Raw genomic sequence first — 14231 nt, 5'->3', positions numbered from 1 at the left:
TAATGGTTTTAAAATTAAATTAAATGTACTTTGACATAATACTGATTAAAATGAGTAAGTAAATGTTAACAAACTTGATGAAACACATTAAATCATGTACCACCAAAATATTACTAGTAAGATTTACCTAATTTTTACCTTGCAAGTTTTTGCACACAGTTTTTCTAAGTAAAATCTAATTAACTTAATGAAAATATTGATTAAAGAGAGTGGGTAAACTAAACTTAAATGTTTTATATATTAAGTAACTTACTGGCAATGGAAACAAAATGTAGAACTGCAGACGCAGACCTCAACACTTGATGCACAAAACACCGTGATGGTGACAATAAACAGATCATTGTTTTGATCATGAATGGGTAATTTTGAGTGAAAATGAACTTCAGACTCACAAAACAAGAAGTTGCCAAACGTAATAATAAAATTAACAATAAAAACTGCCTAAATAAACTTGCAAACAGTGAAACCATGCAAGCTCATTGATTATTCAAGCCCAGTGCATGCTGGGAACACCAGCTTGGAAAAGTTAAGTAAAATTAACTTATTTTATTTACCAGTGAAATATACTCAAATTAGCAAATAAATATAACAAGGTTTTTTACTTCTGGATTGATGCATCATAAAGATAACAAACAATCCTAAATTATTTATACTTATGAGCTAGTGTATTAATTTTTACATGTTGGAATTGTGTACAAATGTACTTAATATTTTCAAATTCACACTTAAACTAACTTATTCAATGTACAAAGTACTTAATCTTTTGTGCTATATTTACTTCACCACAAAATCATTTTTTCAAGTATTGCAAGAGTATGGGAAATGGTAAAAGGATAGTTTCCCAAAATGAAAATTATATCATCATTTACTCACTTTTATGTTGTTCCAAACCTGTACAACTTTCTTTCTTCTGTGGAACACTAAAGGAGACATTAGACAGAAGAATGGCAGCCTCAGTCGCCATAAACTCATTCCATATATTTTCTGTACAGTGAAAGTAAATGGTAACTGAGGCTGTCAGTCCCTAACATTCTGCTTAGCATCTCCTTTTGTGTCCCACAGATGAAAGAAGTCATACGGGTTCGGAACAACATTAGGGTGACTTAATAACATCAGTATTTTAATTTTTGTGTAAAATGCGGTATACCTTTTAAGCCGATATATATATTAGCATCTCATTTTAGTTCTTAATGTAAGAATCGAGCAAAAATAGGTTGATTTACTGGCTACAGCGCAACAACCAGGATATTTCAAGAATCCATAAAAAATTATTTTGTTACTTAATTTGATCTTTTTGAAAATCTCTTAACATACCTGTTCCATCTCTAAAGAGTCTGTTGAAGTTCTTTATGATCTCCGTGCATTAATTTGATCTCATTAAACTGGGAATTCATTTCACATATACAGTGAATGTTATGGGTTTGAATGTAAAACAATATTGATTCCGTAGAATATAAAGTAGCAGAGAGATCAGTTCTGTCATTCTGTGTTCACAAAACCAGTTGTTTCTTATATAGCATTGAAATGTAGGTTTTACAGACTTCAAGGCTGTTGCTGCTATGAAAAGGATAAAGATGTATATGTCTGGGCATAAGAAAATCATACATTCACATAACTCGCTTCTTAAGTCAAGCAGACAGACAGAAGGGTCAAGAGGATGCATCAATCTGAAGGGCATACATTTGCAGCACTGAAATGTAGGCATTTACATTTATATATTTACGTTTTACATATTTTACATTTATATGCACACTGTGTGTTTTTCTTTGTTGTTTTTGTTAAAAGGCTAAACCTTCTTTACATTTTCTCTCAATTATTATTATAATTATTATTATTTGCTAATTTATGGATTTACACTATTATAATATTGATATTGATGTTTTGTTTTTCCATGTTGAAGTGATTTTTTTCCAAAAATACAAATTCTGTCATTATTTTTTTCCCTCATGTTGTTCTAAACTCTTTCTTTCATGGAACACAAAAGATGTTAGGCAGAATGACAGCCTCAGTCTCCATGGACTTTCATTGCATCTTTTTTCCACGCAATGAAAGTGAATGGTGACTGAGACTCTCAGTCCCTTAATTTCTACCTAATATGTCCTTTTGTGTTCCACAGAAGAAAGAAAGTCATATAGGTTTGGAACGACATCCTGTATGAATTTTTGTGTGATCTAACCAAGTAACCCTGTTTTTAGGTGTTATTAAAATTATTTACACATGTAATCTCAAGACACATAACTCAAAACACATATATTGCATAAACTTTATACTCTGTGTGCACACTTATAAAATAACTTATTGTCTTGGATGGGATTCGTTGCTTAACATAACTTGTCCACTAGAGGGAGACATTATAAATAAAACATATTGACAGCAATTAAGCGTTATAGAAATTGAACAAGAGTCAGTGCATTGCAGGCTGAGGTAGTTGGTTGTATGGTTTTGCATCATAATCAGCCTGGAGTTAACTGTACAACCTTCTAGCTTTCCCTGCGGTGTCACCTTTACATCAAGGTGAGTATGAATGACCAGAGACTTCATATATGCCTTATAATTGAGCTGCTCATTGAGATAAATTGAAAACATATGGACTGAATCAGCACAGAAGCACCTGCTGTTTTTTGTTGTTGCTGTTGTTGTTTTGATTTCTATGTTGCTTACAATCATTTACAGGCTGTTAGTTGGCCGTATCTGCCATATGGACAGTTTGGGTGAGTGCCCAAATGCCCCCAGCCACAAGAGGACTCTAACAAACCAGTGAAGTCAAGTTAATTCCTAATTCACCCAACACAAAGGTGAAGATAACTGGTAAAAAAGACCTTGCTTATCCACTCAGGGCCTGTTAGTGTAGTCAGTGGGTTGATCTCTTTCTGTCTCTTTCAAAATTATTTCTACCTTTTACATTTAAATCATAACTTTTTTTTTTTTTTTTTTTTAGAACAGTCTCATATAACATTTACCAAAATGGACAAATATGGATTAGAATGCATTGGATACTACCCCAAAGTATATTATTTGCATCCATTTACCCAGTTATATATACACAAATTGTTAAACATGTTGTGTACACCTAGCACTTACAGTGTTTTTGGTATGTAAGACAACTAACAAATGAGTATGAAAAGATTTTTTAAACATGTACCATGTTAAATACCATTACCTTTGTAAATAAATAGGCTATGGTACTCATTCAGTACCATGATATTACCATAGTACCAGCAAGTGAGATAAGGTGACAAATCATGTTTGTATGCAGGGTTGGGTAAATTACCCCCAAAAAAGTTCTTTTCTAAAATTTGAATCAGATTACTTTACTGATTATTTCATTGAAAAGTAATCACATTACTAATTGCTTTACTTTTAAGTTACATTTCAAACCAATTTTGTTTTTCGTTTTTCCGCTCAACTAATTCAAAATAATGTCTAGTTTCTCCTTCATTGTCGCACACCCTTCAGCTGTCGCAGAAATGCAAACAGGAATGCATATGAACATATGAATTAAAATGTTTTATTAGTTGTATTTTTTTTAAATATTTGTAACCCAAGTAATGTTCTTAATAGTAATTACTTTCATTGAAAGTCAGTAACTGTAATCTGATTACAAAAATGTTAAATGCAATGAGTTACACTACTTTTTGTGCCTAAAAGTAATTAGATTACAGTAATTAGATAGCACAGAATAAAAATATATTTAGCAAATTAAAGGGATAGTTCACCCAAAAATGAAAAGTCAGTCATCTTTGACCCTCATGTTGTTCCAAACTGACTTTTTTTGGTGTAAAGATGTAAGACAGAATTTTAGGGTCTGACAGCCTCAGTCACCATTCACTTTCATTGCATCTTTTTTTCCATATAATGAATAAAAGTGAATGCTGACGGAGACTGTCATTCTGCCTAAGCTCTTTAAAATGGATTTTAAGTCTGTGTGTATTGTATGTGTGTTTGCAATTAGGCACTCGATCATCTCTCCAGCACTCTTATTAATGATAAAAGTCTCTGCCTCCTCTCTCTGTCCCGCTGACTGTCTGGCCGCTCACACGGCTGCCAGAATCCGCATTGCGTTGCCCTTCTCTAGTAAGAGATCAAAAGAGTGTATATCAGCAATCGTTGTTCGTTTTCAGACACACAAAGACATTCAGTCCCACACAACCTGAAACAGAGAAGAATCACAGAGAGACTGGAATGAGACAGACCAGAGAACAAAGAAATAGTCTCACAGAAGGCAGACATAAACAAACCTGCACAAACACAATACCTCCCATGCTTTTCCTCTAGATAAATGCCTTTTTCAGGGGATAGTTCACCCAAAAATAGAAAATCTGTCATCTTGTCATCAAAATTTCAGATTAATTGCATGGTGAACAGGTGTCTCAAACTTCAAAGGAAGTATTTCCCAAAGCAATATCTCACAAAATATCTGTCATAATTGTGACATTTGATTCTTGCACATTTTAACAGTTCCCCCCAAACTCTCTCTTTGTCTGTCTCTCATATTATGGCTTGTTATCTTTTGATCAGTCCTTCTAATGGTTTATTTCCCTTTTCAATGCGGCACTGATTGGTTGTATAACGTCTTTGTTTGGTTTTTTTTAGCTTCATTATCGGTGTTCTGTGAATGCACAATGTAGATTATGAATATTTATCACACAGGCTGTTGGTATTCAGATCCTAGAGATTATATACTTGAGCTGTATATTTAAGGTGAAATCTAGTTAACCTCTAGCAATTTTCCTTCCATCATGGGTCGTTTACGCTTAAGGAATATCTATTCCTAAAAGGAAAAGTTAGCTCATATGATAATAATTACAATAATACATTTTATTTGTACAGCACATTTTATACATAAAATTGCAGCTCAGAGTGTTTCACATCTCAGAATATAAAAAACATTTAGAAAGTGGTTAAAAGACAACAACAAAAACATAAGAAACAATAAAAGTGTCAAATGAAAGAACATATGCTGAAACAAGCAATATATATATATATATATAATATATATATATATATATATATATATACAGGTGCATCTCAATAAATTAGAATGTCGTGGAAAAGTTCATTTATTTCAGTAATTTAACTCAAATTGTGAAACTTGTGTATTAAAGAAATTCAATGCACACAGACTGAAGTAGTTTAAGTCTTTGGTTCTTTTAACTGTGATGATTTTGGCTCACATTTAACAAAAACCCACCAATTCACTATCTCAAAAAATTAGAATATAGTGACATGCCAATCAGCTAATCAACTCAAAACACCTGCAAAGATTTCCTAAGCCTTCAAAATGGTCTCTCAGTTTGGTTCACTAGGCTACACAGTCATGGGGAAGACTGCTGATCTGACAGTTGTCCAGAAGACAATCATTGACACCCCTCACAAGGAGGGTAAGCCACAAACATTCATTGCCAAAGAAGCTGGCTGTTCACAGAGTGCTGTATCCAAGCATGTTAACAGAAAGTTGAGTGGAAGGAAAAAGTGTGGAAGAAAAAGATGCACAACCAACCGAGAGAACCGCAGCCTTATGATTGTCAAGCAAAATCGATTCAAGAATTTGGGTGAACTTCACAAGGAATGGACTGAGGCTGGGGTCAAGGCATCAAGAGCCACCACACACAGACGTGTCAAGGAATTTGGCTACAGTTGTCGTATTCCTCTTGTTAAGCCACTCCTGAACCACAGACAACGTCAGAGGCGTCTTACCTGGGCTAAGGAGAAGAAGAACTGGACTGTTGCCCAGTGGTCCAAAGTCCTCTTTTCAGATGAGAGCAAGTTTTGTATTTCATTTGGAAACCAAGGTCCTAGAGTCTGGAGGAAGGGTGGAGAAGCTCATAGCCCAAGTTGCTTGAAGTCCAGTGTTAAGTTTCCACAGTCTGTGATGATTTGGGGTGCAATGTCATCTACTGGTGTTGGTCCATTGTGTTTTTTGAAAACCAAAGTCACTGCACCCGTTTACCAAGTAATTTTGGAGCACTTCATGCTTCCTTCTGCTGACCAGCTTTTTAAAGATGCTGATTTCATTTTCCAGCAGGATTTGGCACCTGCCCACACTGCCAAAAGCACCAAAAGTTGGTTAAATGACCATGGTGTTGGTGTGCTTGACTGGCCAGCAAACTCACCAGACCTGAACCCCATAGAGAATCTATGGGGTATTGTCAAGAGGAAAATGAGAAACAAGAGACCAAAAAATGCAGATGAGCTGAAGGCCACTGTCAAAGAAATCTGGGCTTCCATACCACCTCAGCAGTGCCACAAACTGATCACCTCCATGCCACGCCGAATTGAGGCAGTAATTAAATCAAAAGGAGCCCCTACCAAGCATTGAGTACATATACAGTAAATGAACATACTTTCCAGAAGGCCAACAATTCACTAAAAATGTTTTTTTTATTGGTCTTATGATGTATTCTAATTTTTTGAGATAGTGAATTGGTGGGTTTTTGTTAAATGTGAGCCAAAATCATCACAATTAAAAGAACCAAAGACTTAAACTACTTCAGTCTGTGTGCATTGAATTTCTTTAATACACGAGTTTCTCAATTTGAGTTGAATTACTGAAATAAATGAACTTTTCCACGACATTCTAATTTATTGAGATGCACCTGTATATATATATTTGTTTTTGTTTTTATACAATAGTTTTTTATATGATAATATTATATATTTAATATAAATCAGAATAGAAAGATTAAGAAAGTGATTGCATTAAAAAAACTATATAAACATAAGAAAACAATAAAAGTATAATTTTATACTTAAATTGCAGATCAGAGTGTTGCACATGTCAGAATATAACAATATTAAGAAAGTGATTGCATAAAAAACAATATAAACATAAGAAATCAATAAAATAATCAAATTAATGAAAACAGGGGACATTATATAAAATAAAAAAATACTGTGTATATATATATATATATATATGTGTGTGTGTATATACGTATATATACACACACACATATTATTATTATATTTATTGTTCACACAATTCATTAAATATTTTATATAAATTCATTTAAAAATATATATATCAGGGAAAATGTATAATAAAAATACAACAATAAATACTATATATATATATATATATATATATATATATATGCCACAGCATCCATTTTCTTTTTAAACAGAGTTTTAATGAAAATTTGTTTCTTTATTATTCGTATTATATTCTAATCATTTTATAAAAACAAGAAGGCGCTCTAGGCTGTGCTAGTAGTCACGACAGACGGGGTAACAACATCCTTAAGCCATGACTACTCAATATAGCACAGCCTCTTGTACCTTATTGCTTCGAGGGATAGTGCAGCCAAAAATAAAAATTCTGTCATCATTTACTTACCTTTATGTTGTTCTACACCTCTATGACTTTCTTTCTTCTGAGTAACACAAATGGAGCTGTTAGGCAAAACGTTAGCCTCGGTCACCATTTACATATAGGGTAAAAAAGATGCAATGAAAATGAACGGTGACTGCGGCTAACATGCTTAACATCTTTTTTTGTGTTCCAGAAAGGAAGTCTTGTTTGAAACAACATACTGGTGAGTAAATGATGACAATGTTCAATCCCTTCAATTGCATGCCAGTCTGAATTTGAATAGTGTTATCTAACATTTATGCACAGAGGTTCCTAAACAGAGGTTTAATTGAATTATTCCAACCTGTCATTAGATTAAATATTTCCGTCAAAGGAAGGAGTTTGGTGTAATGCAGTGTGACGGCTGGTGACACTTTTCATTACTGCAGGGTAATCACCCTGGAGTTTTTGTTGTCTGTCTCTCTCTCTCTACCTCTCTCTCAGAGATGCTCTTTAACTCTCAATCTCCCCATATATCCTATATTGCCTCATCTCTCCCATTTCACACATACAGGCACCCTTCCAAGCTTTGAGATCAATCACAAGGTGTTATGACTGTTCTTGTGTTTGAGTGCCAGACATTGCTGGGGGGGAAAAAGTGAGAGAGAAAAAGAGAGATACGCTATGGACAAAATACAAGAGAGGAGAAGGGGGGTGGTTAGGGGAAGCAGACCGAGACACCGAAGCAGGGACAGTGACGACAACAGCAAGGCTAGGTCTGAATGTCCATAGTACGCACTGGTTAGGTGCATTAGTGTTTAGCTGACACTGATTTATGATGTTGGGGGGGATTAGACATAGTTTTTGTCGGGTGGGTGGTGGAAGAGCAGAGGAAAAGAGAGAGAGAGGGAGAGGAAAAGAGGAGAAGGGAGGGTAAGGGACAGAATCAGATAATGGTGGGCTGCTCCGAGGATACCTATCTCATGAGCTGCATTGCCTCTAATCGCCACGAGTGTCAGAGCATCAACGTAACGGTAGGAGGGAGAACAAGAAAGGCGAGTGCAGGGGGGCTAGGAGAAAAAGAGAGACAGAAGTGAAAGAGAGATGGAGGACACAAGTTTTCATTTGCTTCGTTTAATTTACTGCTCTGAGGAAGTCAAAAAAAGCAAAGGATCGCACTCGGGAGACAAAATAGTGGCTCATATCATCATGGCATGGATTTCGTGACAACTGTTTGAAGTATATAACGTACGAGGTGGCGTAAATTCAGTGTGTAGGTTAGTACCAGCAATAATAGTGAACAAAAGACTGCAGAAGACGAATCAATGCTTCTGGAAGACTGCCGTATCAGGAAACACAAGCAAACCGGCTGTTTCGAATTCCACATTCAGCTTTGTGTCATCTCTGTAGCTTTTAACATTTGGTGTTCTCCCTGCATGCCCTTTCTCTGTGTGTCTCTAAATTTCATTTGTCTGCCTTTTCGTCCCTGTCTGCTTGTTTTCCCCCACTCTTCGTTCAAAAGCGGAAGGCAGCCTTTAAAACTGGGGCATTAAGAGACAGAGAGAGAGACAGACAACGTAAGAAATGTTTGCTTGTGTATTCCTGCATGCTTTCTATACATCTTCGACCGCGACACACCATCTTTTTGTGCAATCTTTTGTACGAAGGCCAGACGGTTTACTATATTGCATCAATATGTGCAATTGACGCATGTATAGATATACCACTTCTGTTGCTGATCTTTTTACATAGCGCTGTTTGTGTGTTTGCAGAAAATGAGGGCAGCCAGAGAGAGGGGGAAGAGACAGTTTGCTGGCAGTGCATATCTGTCTTTTGAGTTCATTTGGTTCATGTGCAATGCACAGTGTCTGCCACCAGGGGTGCGAAAAACTAAACTGCGCACTTGTTTATTTTCGGCACTGAGGAAGAGTTGTTAAGCCTTAATTTCAGTGCTCCCGTGGGGTAGCTGTTAATGCACGTGTGTTATGCCTGTAATGTGTTAAAAACCTATCTTTGTTTCTATTTGCCACAGGTTGAGGACTCAAGAGAGCTCTTGTGGAGACGAAACTGAATTTGGGAGTGATGCTGCGTTAAACATGTGTGTGTGTATATATATATATATATATATATATATATATATATATATATATATATATATATATATATATATTGTTGTTGTTAAATCTTACAAAAGGGAAGTAGGTAGAGAGTCTTTTTTTTAAGGTTTGCTCAACCCAGATCAATTATCGTCCTGTAGTTTTGCAAGCATTGCCAATATATGACAGTGAATCAGCAATATCATGGTATTGCAAGCTAGAATGCATTAACCATGCATCATTAGTGCCTGCAAAATATGGTGGCTGCAGTTTACATAAGGGCACAAGTTGTATTAAATTACACTTACATAATAGGGAAGGTTGTTATAACGGTGTAATATAGTGGTAATCAAAGGCACTGATCTAATAAATAGAACTGGGTATAGATACAGGTTTCCTGACCTGATTTGATTCCAATTTACAAGCTCTCTATTCGACTGGATTCCGATTTCGGTACGATTTTTTTCAATTTTGATTCATTTGGCTATATTTCAGTTATAATGCCCATTTTTCTTACATATGAAATAGTAAGCTCTCTCAGCTAATGCTGTCAGTTATACAGGGAACTAGGGGTGGGCTAGTTGACCAAAATCTTATTTCATGAAATTAATAATTTTATATTATGATAACAATATATAAATATAGTGTTATTTAAAAAAAATAAAAATAAAAAAAAATAATACAAAAATTAAATTGGTTTATATATTGTAACATTTTTATATATTGGTTTTTATATTGTAACCATATTGTAATGCCTATTTTTGAATAATCCAGTAAATGAATTAAATACTTTAAAATGACAACAACTTCCTCTTATATAATTTTCTCTTTTTGTGGAACATGACAAACATAGCCAATGTAAAAAAAAAAAAGAAAACAAACAAACAAAACAATAACCTCAGTTTGGCTTTAAATCAGCCTTTCCATGCCACATTTCAGTCTGATGTTGTTGACTAGTATTTTAAATTTTATTATAAACTTTTCTCAAGAAACTCAACATCTTCTCAGAGCAATGCAACAAAGGAAATAATACAGAGGTTAAAAAAATCCAACGAAAATAAACACTTCATTAGGCTCCTAATGATTTAAGTCACCTCTGTAGAGAATATATGAATATCTGAAGGCAAACATGGGCGATTTGTTTCCTAATATCTAACATCATTTGAACGTATGTTTTGTATTAATTAAATTTACATTGTTTTAGCTGTTTTCCTCATCAGCGTTGATTAGAATGCCAGGCTGTCTAGCCGTTTGAGATGTTTGACTTCCTCCATAGTGGCTTTAAGGTAAAAAAAAAAAAAAACTCAATTCAAATGGGTCACGTAAACTTTGTGGTTTGTGCCGCGATATCGAGGGAAACCAGACTGAGTAGCTCGAGTGATCCCGCTCTGCGCTCTCCTGTCTCTGGAGCACAAACGGGAAGCCTGCTGGACTCGCACGCATGGTATCGCTTTTTCTAAAGCCAAACCAGTTCCACACAACGGAAGGCACACCTTTTTTTCTTCACAATCTCCTCCTCATCTTCTTGTTCACTGGGATTTGAGGAACTAGCAGCCGTTCCGCCTTCCTCCTCCAATTCTCCGACAGAATAATGTGTATCGCGTATGTGTAACATGAATAGAATGCTGTGCACATTTCTTGCCACGTGGTGGCAATTTTGCATAACCGCAATAGAGACGATAATCCAAAATGTATACCTGTTGTCAAATTTTTACTGGTTTTCCTGTATATCACCCACCCCTACAGGGAACCTTCTAACTTAGTATATTACGAAAATATTAATTACAAAATGTAATGAAAAATGAATCAAATTTTAGCCTTGCTTTTAAGTACAGTTGAATACTTTGGGTATGGACGGTGTACATCTTTGTCCCTGAGACCCTTAACCTGTGATGTCTTCAAAGGTCACAGGTTAGGTCCTTGGGAACACAGCTGTATATGCTGAACAGCTTTTAACATCACTTTACTCCTGTTTTTGTCCATTTTGTTATGTAAAGTCAATATATAAGCTCATAAAACATGGTCTGAATAAACATATAGACACAGACAAGCCTGACCTTGGCATAACATTTTTGTTGTTTCTGTGTAGTGTATCTGATTAAAATGCTAATTAAATGCATATATTTTGCCACACATTACTATTCTTTTTTAGCATTTGAATGTAACACGTTTTTGTCTAAAAAGTCATATTCCAGTTCCCCCAACCCCCTCATTGATTTTTTAAGGTCTGAACATCATGGACTGCAACCGACGTTATCACAATAACACAATTAGCATGAGTGACTGTTAGACAATGTGATTTTAAACCTGCCATGCTACTTCTACTCTGTTACCTGAAACAGCCCAATACATTTCCAGACATCGGTAATATCAGCTTCAGACCACTTCGACACAGCTGTCGGGGACAGTACCTATTGGCTGACTTTGTGCCCTGACCACTCAGAGTGACCAATCAAAAGCAAGCCTAGGTTCATGACCCCTATACATTTCTCCTGAGGCTCTGATGTGGATCTGCTCCACGAAACCATTTCATAGGCTAGCCTGCCATCTTGTACTCATTATTGCCAAACGCTTTGGTGATAAATGTTTCCCCCAAGCAGCTCACATGAGACATTGAGTGTTTTTTTATTCTTTTTCTGCAATGAGGATTATTAAATTTTACAGTGAGCACGAAGTAAACATCTATAGAGAATGTATATGGGTTATGATTCATTTAATTTACACATACAGTTTGATACTATATCTGTAAAATGTGTGGGCTATATGACTCATTAAAATGCTGGATATGTATAGCATTGTGTTGGTATTTGCTATTTAATTAAATTACTGAACATGCTATATAAAGCATTGTTCTTATTTTACATTTACATTTATTTAAGATGCATTCGTTTAGACATTAGTTTAGCATTTTTGTATAATTTAAAATGAAATATGACATGAAATTGTTACTGATTTTACTGACATCTTTTCTCCCCTAAAGGAAGTTTGCAATGGCCTGAAAATCAAGGTGAACCCCTGTATAATGACTTGATCATGTTATATGCACACATAAAGAGTCTGCATCACATTTTCTCCCAACCATTTGTTGTGTGATGTCTTTTGTTCTACCCGATGCCTCAAGTCTTGATACAAAACAATTAAAATACCAAAAGTTCCCCTCACAATTAGCTGGATCTAAGTAGGCAAAGAGAGGCTAGGCGACTCATTTTTTGCTGGTACTTGTGTTAAACCTATGAGACATCAGATACGCAACATCAGCTTCCCCATCTGGTATGCAGTAGATTCATTTAACAGCAAGACCAGAAATCTGTTTCCGAACAATGGAAAAGAACTTATGAGACCAAGGATCTAGAACACTTAAATCAGGAAGTGGTCTCTGAAATTAACTGCTTTAGACAAACACATGCAGGGTACCAAACAGTCTTCTTTCTGTCTCATTATGTAATCCTCCCACTACTATCAAGCATGCACTGATTTGGATATTATATTTTTTGCAAAGTGATTTTTCCAATGCAAATGTTTTCCAACAATGAATAAATAAGAAACAACATACAACTTTAAATGTTTTCGGAAAAGATGGAAGCATAACATTAAAGGGATAGTACACCCAAAAAGAAATAAATTCTCTAATCATTTACTCACCTTCATGCCATCCCAGATGTGTATGACTTTCTTTCTTCTGCTGAACACAAACAAACATTTTTATATGAAAACAGATCAATATTTAAGTCCATTTTTACTATAAATCTCCACTTTCACATTCTTCTTTTGTTCTTGACGATTCTGATTCTTTGTGCATATTATCACCCACTAGGAGGAGAATTTACAGTAAACAATTTCTTAAATATTGATCTGTTTTTCACCCACTCCTATCATATAGCTTCTGAATATATAGATTTAACCACTGGAGTCATCGGATTACTTTTTCATGAAGCAATGGATAAAGTAATCTGATTAAAAATTTTGGAGAAGTAATAGTGGATTAATTTTTTGGAGTAAATTATTAAACACTGATGACTGATCACTCTGAAACCGCAGGAAAATGGCATCCTGACAACTCTGATTGGTTGATGGCTTCATGAGGATGCACACAGTCCTTTAATAGTAACTATCCTACCAGCTAGTACATGAGTTTTGATGTCAAAGGCAGCAGACAGAGATAAATATATAAGAGATAAACCTCCAAAAACATCAGTCGAAGCATCTACTATAATTACATTTCTGCAATTTATATTTAAATGGGGCACTTTAACACACTTCCTTTAGTTTTAAACTGCCCACCAACATCTACTCAATTCATGTAACATCATGTAATTAATACATGACTTGTATTACACATAAATAACTAATATTGGCATTATATTCATGCTGTATAACCAGAGAGAAACTGGCTCCTCCAGCTAAGTCTGGTTTCTCCCAAGGTTTTTTTTCTCCATTAACTAACATCTTATGGAGTTTTAGGTTCCTTGCCACAGTCGCCTTTGGCTTGCTCACTGGGGGCCTAAAGACAAATTTAAAGCATGATTTTCAATCACGTTTTCATTTGAACCGCTCAATGAGGACTTTGAGACATTACAGACATTAAAGCATAATTTTCTGTAGCAGCATAATTCTCTGAAAAGCTGCTTTGAAACAATATGTGTTGTGAAAAGCGCTAAAAAAAAAAAGAAAAAAAAAAAAAGACGACTTAGTGACTATAGACTAGATATCACTTGACTTGGAGGTTGTATTCGATGTCAGTGCGCTTTTATCCATTCTTTACCTGAACACGAGAGTGTTCCATAATTCATAACGGATGCCTGTTTTAGTTTTCCGGTCTCCAGTGTTTTCACTCACATCTGTAT

General features: G+C 35.2%; 1 protein-coding gene across 2 annotated transcripts in view; it reads left to right on the top strand.

Annotated features, from left to right (window-relative positions):
• Positions 1-14231, top strand: part of LOC127425621 (chromosomal protein D1-like) — a 42713-nt gene that overhangs the window by 21249 nt on the left and 7233 nt on the right. Inside the window, exon 4 of one of the 2 annotated variants that reach the window (XR_007894641.1) lies at positions 9324-9394. The exons of the other annotated variant lie outside the window; for it this stretch is intronic. The gene's annotated coding sequence lies outside the window, so the exon portion shown is untranslated. Of the gene's footprint in view, positions 1-9323; positions 9395-14231 lie in introns of those variants that run through there. 2 annotated transcript variants of the gene reach the window in all.

This window comes from Myxocyprinus asiaticus, chromosome 34 (genome assembly GCF_019703515.2).
Source record: "Myxocyprinus asiaticus isolate MX2 ecotype Aquarium Trade chromosome 34, UBuf_Myxa_2, whole genome shotgun sequence".
In the NCBI taxonomy this organism is placed as follows: Eukaryota; Metazoa; Chordata; class Actinopteri; order Cypriniformes; family Catostomidae; genus Myxocyprinus; species Myxocyprinus asiaticus.
Note: the sequence above shows the minus strand (reverse complement) of the source record. Positions and strands in the feature narration are given on the sequence as shown.